Consider the following 12,758-nt stretch of genomic DNA (forward strand, 5'->3'; position numbering starts at 1 on the left):
TATCATCCATTCAACACATCATTCTACACATCATTCCATACATCATTCTACACATCATTCTACACATCATTCTGCACATCTTTCGACGCATCATTCTACACATCATGCTTCACATCATTCATTCAACACATCATTCTACACATCATCCATTCTAAACATCATTCTACACATCATACTACACAACATTCTACACATCATTCTACACATCATTCTATAAATCATTCTACACATCATTCTACACATCATTCTGCACATCATTCGACACCTCATTCTACATATCATTCTGCACATCATTCTGCAAATCATTCTGCACATCAATCGACATAACATTCCACACATCAGTCGACCAATCATTCTACACATCATTCTGCACATCATTCTACACATCATTCTGCACATCATTATGCATGTCATTCATTCTACATATCATTCTAAACATCTTTCCACAAATCTTGCTACACATCAGTCTGAACATCATCCGACACATCATTCAACACATCATTCTGCACATCATTCTACACATAAGTCTACACAACATTCTACACAACATTCTACACATCATTCCACACATCTTTCCACACATCATTATTTTACAGATCATTCTACACATCTTTCTACACATCATGCTTCACATCAGTCTGAACATCATCCGACACATCATTCTACACATCATTCTGCACATCATTCTACACATAAGTCTGCACATCATTCTACAAAACATGCTACACAATTTTCTATACATCATTCGAACATTATTCTGCAGATCATTCTACACATCATTCTGCACATCATTCTGCACATCATTCTACACATCATTCTACATACTCTACATATCATTTTACATTTCATTCTACACATCATTCTGCACATCATCCATTCTGCACATAATTCTACATATCACTCTGCACATCATTCTACACATCATTCTACACATCATTCTAAAAACCATTCCACACATCAGTCTGAGCAGAATCCTACACATCATTCTCATTCTACACATCAGTCTGCACAACCTTCTGCACAACATTCTACATATTATTCGACACATCATTCCACACGTAATTCTCCACATCACTCTACACATCATTCTACACATCATTCTACACGCCATTCTACACATCATTCTGCACATCATTCTGCACATAATTCTACACAACATTCTACACAACATTCTACACATCATTCTGCACATCTTTCCACACATCATCATTTTACACATCATGCTACACATCATTCTGCACATCATTCTACACATAAGTCTGCACATCATTCTACACAATATGCTACTAAATATTCCACACATCATTCGACACATTATTCTGCAGATCATTCTACACATTATTCTGCACGTCATTCTGCCTATCATTCTACACATCTTTCTACATACTCTACATATCATTTTACATTTCATTCTACACATCATTCTGCACATCATCCATTATACACATCATTCTACAGATCATTATTTCCATCATTCTACACATCATTCTACACATCATTCTGCACATCATTCTACATATCACTCTGCACACAATTCGACACATCATTCTACACATCATTCCAAACACCATTCTACACATCATTCTGCACATCAGTCTGCATATTATTCTGCACATCATTCTGCATATCATTCTGCACATCATTCTACACATCATTCTACATATCTACACATCATTCTGCATATCATTCATTCTACAAACCATTCTACACATCATTTATTCTACACATCATTCTGCACATCATTCGACACATCATTCTACACATCAGTCTGAACATTATCCTACACATTATTCTACACATCATTCTACACATCATTCTACACATCAGTCTGCACGTCATTCTGCACAACATTCTACACGTTATTCTAAACATCATTCAACACGTAATTTTACAAATCATTCCACAAATCATTCTACACATCATTCTAAACGTCATTCTACACATCATTCTGCACATCATTCTGCACAACATTCTACACAACAGTCTTCACATAATTCTACACATCATTCTACACATCTTTCGACACATCATCATTTTACACATTAGTCTACACATCATTCTACACCTCATTCTGCACATCAGTCTGAACATAATCGTACACATCATTCTACACATCATTCTGTACAGCAGTCTGCACATCATCATTTCACACATAATTCTATACATTAGCATTCCACACATCATTCATTCTACACATCTTTCTGCACATCATTCTACACATCATTCTGCATATCATTCTACACATCAATCTACACATCTTTCTACACATCATTCTACACATCATTCGAAACATCATTCAGCACGTCATTCTACACATCATTCTACACATCATTGTACACATCATTCATTCTACCCATCATTCTACACATGATTCATTCTACACATATTTCTATACATCATTCTACACATCGTTCTACACACCATTCTTAACATCATTTGTTCAACACTTCATTCAACACATCATCCATTCTACACATCATTCTTCACATCATTCTGCACATCATTCTACACATCATTCAGCACATCATTCTGCACAACATTCTTCACAACAGTCTTCAAATAATTCTACACATCATTCTACACATCTTTCCATATATCATCATTTTACACATCAGTCTACACATCATTCTACACCTAATTCTACACATCAGTCTGAACATAATCGTACACATCATTCTACACATCACTCTATACATCAGTCTGCACATCATCATTCCACACATCATTCGACACATCAGCCTTCCACACATCATTCATTCTACACATCTTTCTATACATCATTCTACAAATCATTCTGCATATCATTCTACACATCAATCTACACATCTTTCTACACATCATTCTACACATCATTCGACACATCATTGAACACTTCATTCTACACATCATTCTACACATGATTCATTCTACACGTCATTCCATACATCATTCTACACATCGTTCTACACATCATTCTTAACATCATTTATTCAACACTTCATTCTACACATCATCCATTCTACACATCATTCTTCACATCATTCTACACATAATTCCACACATCAATCTACACACCATTCCACACATCATCATTGTACACATCATTCTACACATCATTCATTCTACACATCATTCTACACATCATTCTACATATCAATCATACAACAAATCATTCCACACTTCATCCATTCTACACATCATTCTAGATATCATTCCACACATCATTCTACACGTTCATTCTACACATCCTACTGCATATCTTTCACTCTACTCCTCATGCTGCACATCAATCTACACATCATTCGACACATCATTCTTCACATCATTCTGCACATCATTCTACACATCATACGACACATCATTCTACATATCATTCATTCTACACATCATTCTACACGTCAATCTACACATCATTCGACACATCATTCTACACGTCAATCTGCACTTCATTCTACACATCATTCTTCACTGCATTATGCACACCATTCTACACATCATTCAACACTTCATTCTCCACTTCATCCATTCTATACATCATACTACATTTCATTCTACACATCATTCTACACATCATTCTACACATCATTCTATACATCATTCTACACATCTTGCTACACATCATTCTGCACATCATTCTTCACACCATTCTACACATCATTCTACACAGCATTCCACACATCATCATTGTACACATCATTCTACACATCATTCATTCCACACATCATTCTACACATCATTCTACACATCATTTTAAACATCATTTTGCACATCATTCTACACATCTTTCTACACATCATCATTCTACGCATCATTCCACACATCATCATTCCACACCTCATCATTCTACACATCATTCTACATATCATTCTGCACATTACTCTACACTTCATTCTACACGTCATTCTACAAATCATTCTACACATCAATCTGCACATCATCATTCTACGCATCATTCTACACATCATTCTACACATCATTCTACACCTCATTCTCCACATCATTCATTCTACACATCATTCTAAACATCAGTCTGAGCAGCATCCTACACATCATTCTACACATCATTCTACACATCATTCTACACATCAGTTTGCACATTATTCTACACATCATTCTGCACATCATTCTGCACATCATTCTACACATCATTCTACATATCTACACATCATTCAGCATATCGTTCGACACATCATTCTGCATATCATTCATTCTACACATCATTCTACACATCATTTATTCTACACATCATTCCACACATCATTCTACACATCAGTCTGAACATTATCCTACACATCATTCTACACATCATTCTACACGTCATTCTACACATCATTCATTCAATACTTCATTCAACACATCATCCAATCATAACATCATTCCACATATCATTCGATACATCATTCTGCATACCATTCCACGCATCATTTTACACATCATTCTACACATCATTCTACACATCAATCTGCACATCATCATTCTACGCATCATTCTACACATCATTCTACACATCATTCTACACCTCATTCTCCACATCATTCATTCTACACATCATTCTACACATCAGTCTGCACAACCTTCTGCACAACATTCTAATATTATTCGACACATCATTCTACACGTAATTCTCCACATCACTCTACACATCTTTCCACACATCATTATTTTACACATCATTCTACACATCTGTCTACACATCATGCTAAACATCAGTCGGAACATCATCCGACACATTATTCTACACATCATTCTGCACATCATTCTACACATAAGTCTGCACATCATTCTACATAACATGCTACACAATTTTCTACACATCATTCGACACATTATTCTGCAGATCATTCTACACATCGTTCTGCACATCATTCTGCACATCATTCTACACATCATTCTACATACTCTACATATCATTTTACATTTCATTCTACACATCATTCTACACATCATCCATTCTACACATCATTCTACAGATCATTCTTTCCATCATTCTACACATCATTCTACACATCATTCTGCACATCATTCTACACATCATTCTAAACACCATTCTACACATCAGTCTGAGCAGCATCCTACACATCATTCTACACATCATTCAACACATCATTCTACACATCAGTCTGCACATTATTCTACACGTCATTCTGCACATCATTCTGCACATCATTCTACATATCATTCTACATATCCACACATCATTCTGCATATCGTTCGACACATCATTGTGCATATCATTCATTCTACACATCATTCTACACATCATTTGTTCTACACATCATTCTACACATCATTCTACACATCAGTCTGAACATTATCCTACTCATCATTCTACACATCATTCTACACATCATTCTACACATCAGTCTGCACGTCATTCTGCACAACATTCTACACGTTATTCGACACATCATTGAACACGTAATTTTACACATCATTCTACACATCATTCTACACATCATTCTGCACATCATTCTACACATCATTCTACATATCTACACATCATTCTGCATATCGTTCGACACATCATTCTGCATATCATTCATTCTACACATCATTCTACACATCATTTATTCTGCACATCATTCTACACATCTTTCTACACATCATCATTCTACACATCATTCCACACATCATCATTCCACACTTCATCATTCTACACACCATTCTACACATCATTCTGCACATTACTCTACACTTCATTCTACACGTCATTCTACACATCATTCTACACATCATTCATTCAACACATCATCCATTCGACACATCATTCCACATATCATTCGACACATCATTCTGCATACCATTCCACGCATCATTTTACACATCATTCTACACATCATTCTACACATCAATCTGTACATCATCATTCAACGCATCATTCTACACATCATTCTACACATCATTCTACACCTCATTCTCCACATCATTCATTCTACACATCATTCTACACATCAGTCTGCACAACCTTCTGCACAACATTCTACATATTATTCGACACATCATTCCACACGTAATTCTCCACATCACTCTACACATCATTCTACACATCATTCTACACGTCATTCTACACTTCATTCTGCACATCATTCTGCACATAATTGTACACAACATTCTACACAACATTCTACACATCATTCTGCACATCTTTCCACACATCATCATTTTACACATCATTCTACACATCATTCTAAAAACCATTCTACACATCAGTCTGAGCAGCATTCTACACATCATTCTCATTCTACACATCAGTCTGCACAACTTATGCACAACATTCTACATATTATTCGACACATCATTCCACACGTAATTCTCCACATCACTCTACACATCATTCTACACATCATTCTACACGTCATTCTACACATCATTCTGCACATCATTCTGCACATAATTCTGCACAACATTCTACACAACATTCTACACATCATTCTGCACATCTTTCCACACATCATCATTTTACACATCATGCTACACATAATTCTGCACATCATTCTACACATAAGTCTGCACATCATTCTACACAATATGCTACAAAATATTCTACACATCATTCGACACATTATTCTGCAGATCATTCTACACATTATTCTGCACATCATTCTGCCTATCATTCTACACATCATTCTACATACTCTACATATCATTTTACATTTCATTCTACACATCATTCTGCACATCATCCATTATACACATCATTCTACAGATCATTATTTCCATCATTCTACACATCAATCTGCACATCATTCTGTACATCATTCTACATATCACTCTGCACATCATTCTACACATCATTCTACACACCATTCCAAACACCATTTTACACATCATTCTGCACATCAGTCTGCATATTATTCTGCACATCATTCTGCATATCATTCTGCACATCATTCTACACATCATTCTACATATCTACACATCATTCTGCATATCATTCATTCTACAAACCATTCTACACATCATTTATTCTACACATCATTCTGCACATCATTCGACACATCATTCTACACATCAGTCTGAACATTATCCTACACATTATTCTACACATCATTCTACACATCATTCTACACATCAGTCTGCATGTCATTCTGCACAACATTCTACACGTTATTCTACACATCATTCAGCACGTAATTTTACACATCATTCCACAAATCATTCTACACATCATTCTACACGTCATTCTACACATCATTCTGCACATCATTCTGCACAACATTCTACACAACAGTCTTCACAAAATTCTACACATCATTCTACACATCTTTCTACACATCATCATTCTACACATCATTCCACACATCATCATTCCACACTTCATCATTCTACACACCATTCTACACATCATTCTGCACATTACTCTACACTTCATTCTACACGTCATTCTACACATCATTCTACACATCATTCATTCAACACATCATCCATTCGACACATCATTCCACATATCATTCGACACATCATTCTGCATACCATTCCACGCATCATTTTACACATCATTCTACACATCATTCTACACATCAATCTGTACATCATCATTCAACGCATCATTCTACACATCATTCTACACATCATTCTACACCTCATTCTCCACATCATTCATTCTACACATCATTCTACACATCAGTCTGCACAACCTTCTGCACAACATTCTACATATTATTCGACACATCATTCCACACGTAATTCTCCACATCACTCTACACATCATTCTACACATCATTCTACACGTCATTCTACACTTCATTCTGCACATCATTCTGCACATAATTCTACACAACATTCTACACAACATTCTACACATCATTCTGCACATCTTTCCACACATCATCATTTTACACATCATTCTACACATCATTCTAAAAACCATTTTACACATCAGTCTGAGCAGCATCCTACACATCATTCTCATTCTACACATCAGTCTGCACAACCTTCTGCACAACATTCTACATATTATTCGACACATCATTCCACACGTAATTCTCCACATCACTCTACACATCATTCTACACATCATTCTACACGTCATTCTACACATCATTCTGCACATCATTCTGCACATAATTCTGCACAACATTCTACACATCATGCTACACATCATTCTGCACATTATTCTACACATAAGTCTGCACATCATTCTACACAATATGCTACAAAATATTCTACACATCATTCGACACATTATTCTGCAGATCATTCTACACATTATTCTGCACATCATTCTGCCTATCATTCTACACATCATTCTACATACTCTACATATCATTTTACATTTCATTCTACACATCATTCTGCACATCATCCATTATACACATCATTCTACAGATCATTATTTCCATCATTCTACACATCAATCTGCACATCATTCTGTACATCATTCTACATATCACTCTGCACATCATTCTACACATCATTCTACACATCATTCCAAACACCATTTTACACATCATTCTGCACATCAGTCTGCATATTATTCTGCACATCATTCTGCATATCATTCTGCACATCATTCTACACATCATTCTACATATCTACACATCATTCTGCATATCATTCATTCTACAAACCATTCTACACATCATTTATTCTACACATCATTCTGCACATCATTCGACACATCATTCTACACATCAGTCTGAACATTATCCTACACATTATTCTACACATCATTCTACACATCATTCTACACATCAGTCTGCACGTCATTCTGCACAACATTCTACACGTTATTCTACACATCATTCAGCACGTAATTTTACACATCATACCACAAATCATTCTACACATCATTCTACACGTCATTCTACACATCATTCTGCACATCATTCTGCACAACATTCTACACAACAGTCTTCACAAAATTCTACACATCATTCTACACATCTTTCGACACATCATCATTTTACACATTAGTCTACACATCATTCTACACCTCATTCTACACATCAGTCTGAACATAATCGTACACATCATTCTACACATTATTCTGTACGTCAGTCTGCACATCATCATTTCACACATAACTCTACACATTAGCATTCCACACATCATTCATTCTACACATCTTTCTGCACATCATTCTACACATCATTCTGCATATCATTCTACACATCAATCTACACATCTTTCTACACATCATTCAACACATCATTCGAAACATCATTCAGCACGTCATTCTACACATCATTCTACACATCATTGTACACGTCATTCATTCTACACATCATTTTACACATGATTCATTCTGCACATCTTTCTATACATCATTCTACACATCGTTCTACACACTATTCTTAACATCATTTGTTCAACACTTCATTCAACACATCATCCATTCTACACATCATTCTTCACATCATTCTGCACATAATTCCACACATCAATCTACACACCATTCCACACATCATCATTGTACACATTAGTTCTACACATCATTCATTCTACACATCATTCAAAACACCATTCTACACATCATTCGTTCAACACATCATTCCACACATCATCCATTCTAGACATCATTCTGCATATCATTCCACACATCATTCTACACGTTCATTCTACACGTCCTACTACATATCATTCACTCTACACATCATGCTGCACATCAATCTACACATCATTCCACACATCATTCTTCACATCATTCTGCACATCATTCTACACATCATTCGACACATCATTCTACATATCATTCATTCTACACATCATTCTACACGTCATTCTACACATTATTCTACACAACATTCTACACGTCATTCTAGACATCATTCTACATATCATTCACTCTACACATCATGCTGCACATCATTCTGCAAATCATTCTACACATCATTCTTCACATCATTATGCACATCATTCTACACATCATTCGACACATCAGTCAACATATCATTCATTCAACACATCATTCTCCACTTCATCCATTCTACACATCATACTACATTTCATTCTACACATAATTCTACACATCATTCTACACATCATTCTATACATCATTCTACACATCTTGCTACACATCATTTTGCACATCATTCTTCACACCATTCTACACATCATTCTACCCGTCATTCTGCACATCATTCTACGCATCATTCCACACATCATCATTCCTCACATCATCATTCTACACATCATTCTACACATCATTCTGCACATCACTCTACACGTCATTCTACACGTCATTCCACATATCATTCTACACATCATTCTGCATACCATTCCACACATCATTTTACACATCATTCTACACATCATTCTACACATCAATCTGCACATCATCATTCTATGCATCATTCTACACATCATTCTACACATCATTCTACACCTCATACTCCACATCATTCATTCTACACATCATTCTACACATCAGTCTGCACAACCTTCTGCACAACATTCTAAACATTATTCGGCACATCATTCTACACGTAATTCTCCACATCACTCTACACATCATTCTACACATCATTCTACACTTCATTCTGCACTTCATTCTGCACCTAATTCTACACAACATTCTACACAACATTCTACATATCATTCTACACATCTTTCCACACATCATCATTTTGCACATCATTCTACACATCATTCTACACCTCATTCTACATATCATTCTACACATCAATCTACACATCATTCAACACGTCATTCTGCACATCATTCTACACATCATTCGACACATCATTTATTCTACACATCATTCTACACATGATTCATTCTACAAATCATTCTATACATCATTCTACACATCATTCTACACATCAGTCTACACATCATTTATTCATCACTTCATTCTATGCAACTTCCATTTTACACATCATTCTACACATCATTCTCCACATATTTCTGCACATCATTCTGCACGTCATTCTCCACATTATTCTACACATAATTACACACATCATTCAACACACCATTCCACACATCATCATTGCACACATCATTCTACACATCATTCATTCTACACAACATTCTGCATATCATTCCACACATCATTCTACATATCATTCTACACATCATTCCCACATCATTACACACATCATTCTACACATCATTCTACATAACATTCTACACATCATTCTACAGATCATTCCACACATAATTCTACACATCATTCTGCCAATCATTCTACTCATCATTCTACACATCATTCTGCACATCATTCTGCACATCATTCTATACATCATTCTACACATCATTCTACACATCATTATACACTTCAGTCCATACACCTTCATTCTATACATGATTCTACACATCATTCTAGACATCATTCTACACGTCATTCTACACGTCATTCTACACATCATTCTACATATCATTCTACACATCATTCATTCCACACATCATTCTACGCATCATTCATTCTACACATCATTCCACACATCACACATTCTACACATCATTCCACACATCATTCTGCATATTATTCCATGCATCATTTTACACATCATTCTGCACATCATTCTACACATCATTCTACACATCATTCTACACATCATTCTACATATCATTCACTCTACACTTCATTCTGCACATCATTCGACACATCATTCTACATATGATTCATTCTACACATCTTTATACATATCATTCTAGACTTCATTCTACACATGCTTCAATCTGCACATTATTCGACACATCATTTTACACATTAATCTACACATCATTCTACACGTCATTCATTCTACACATCATTCCACACAACATTCTATCCATCATTCATTCCACACATCATTCTACTCGTCATTCTACACATTACTCTATAAGTCATTCTGCACATCATTCTACACGTCATTCTACACATCATTCTACACATCATTCTACACGTCATGCTACACGTCATTCTACACATCATTCATGCTACACATCATTCGACACATAATTCTTCACATCATTCTACACGTCATTCTCTTCATTATTCTACACAACATTCACTCTCCACATCAATCTACACATCAAACTACACATTATTCTACACATCAGTCGACACATCATTCTTCACATCATTCATTCAACACATCATTCTACACTTCATGCATTCCACACATCATTCTACACATCATTCTGTACATCATTCTACACATCATTCTAGACTTCATTCTGCACATCATTCTGCACATCATTCTACACATCATTCTACAGATCACTCGACACATCAGTCTGAACATCATACTACACGTCATTCTACACATCATTCTACACATCAGTCTGCACATCAATCTACACATCATTCTACACATCATTCTACACATCATACTACACATCATTCTACACATTATTCTGCACATCATTCTACACGTCATTCTGCACATCATTCTGCACATCATTCTACACGTAATTTTACACATCATTCTACACATCTTTCCAGACATCATCATTCTACACATCATTCTTCACATCATTCATTCAACACATCATTCCACACAACATTCTACACATCATTCTAAACATCATTCTACACATCATTCTACACATAATTATACACATCATTCTACATATCATTCTGCACATCATTCTACACATCATTCTACATATCAGTCTGCACTTCATTCTACACATCATTCTACACGTCATTCTGCACATCATTCTACACGTAATTCTACACGTCATTCTGCACCACTCTGCACAGCATTCTACACATCATTCTACACATCATTGCACACATCATTCATTCTGCACATAATTCTACACATCATTCTGCACATCATTCTAAACATTATTCTACACAACATTCTATATATCATTCTAAACAGCATTTTACACATCATTCTACA

This window comes from Pristiophorus japonicus, unplaced genomic scaffold (genome assembly GCF_044704955.1).
Source record: "Pristiophorus japonicus isolate sPriJap1 unplaced genomic scaffold, sPriJap1.hap1 HAP1_SCAFFOLD_70, whole genome shotgun sequence".
In the NCBI taxonomy this organism is placed as follows: domain Eukaryota; kingdom Metazoa; phylum Chordata; class Chondrichthyes; family Pristiophoridae; genus Pristiophorus; species Pristiophorus japonicus.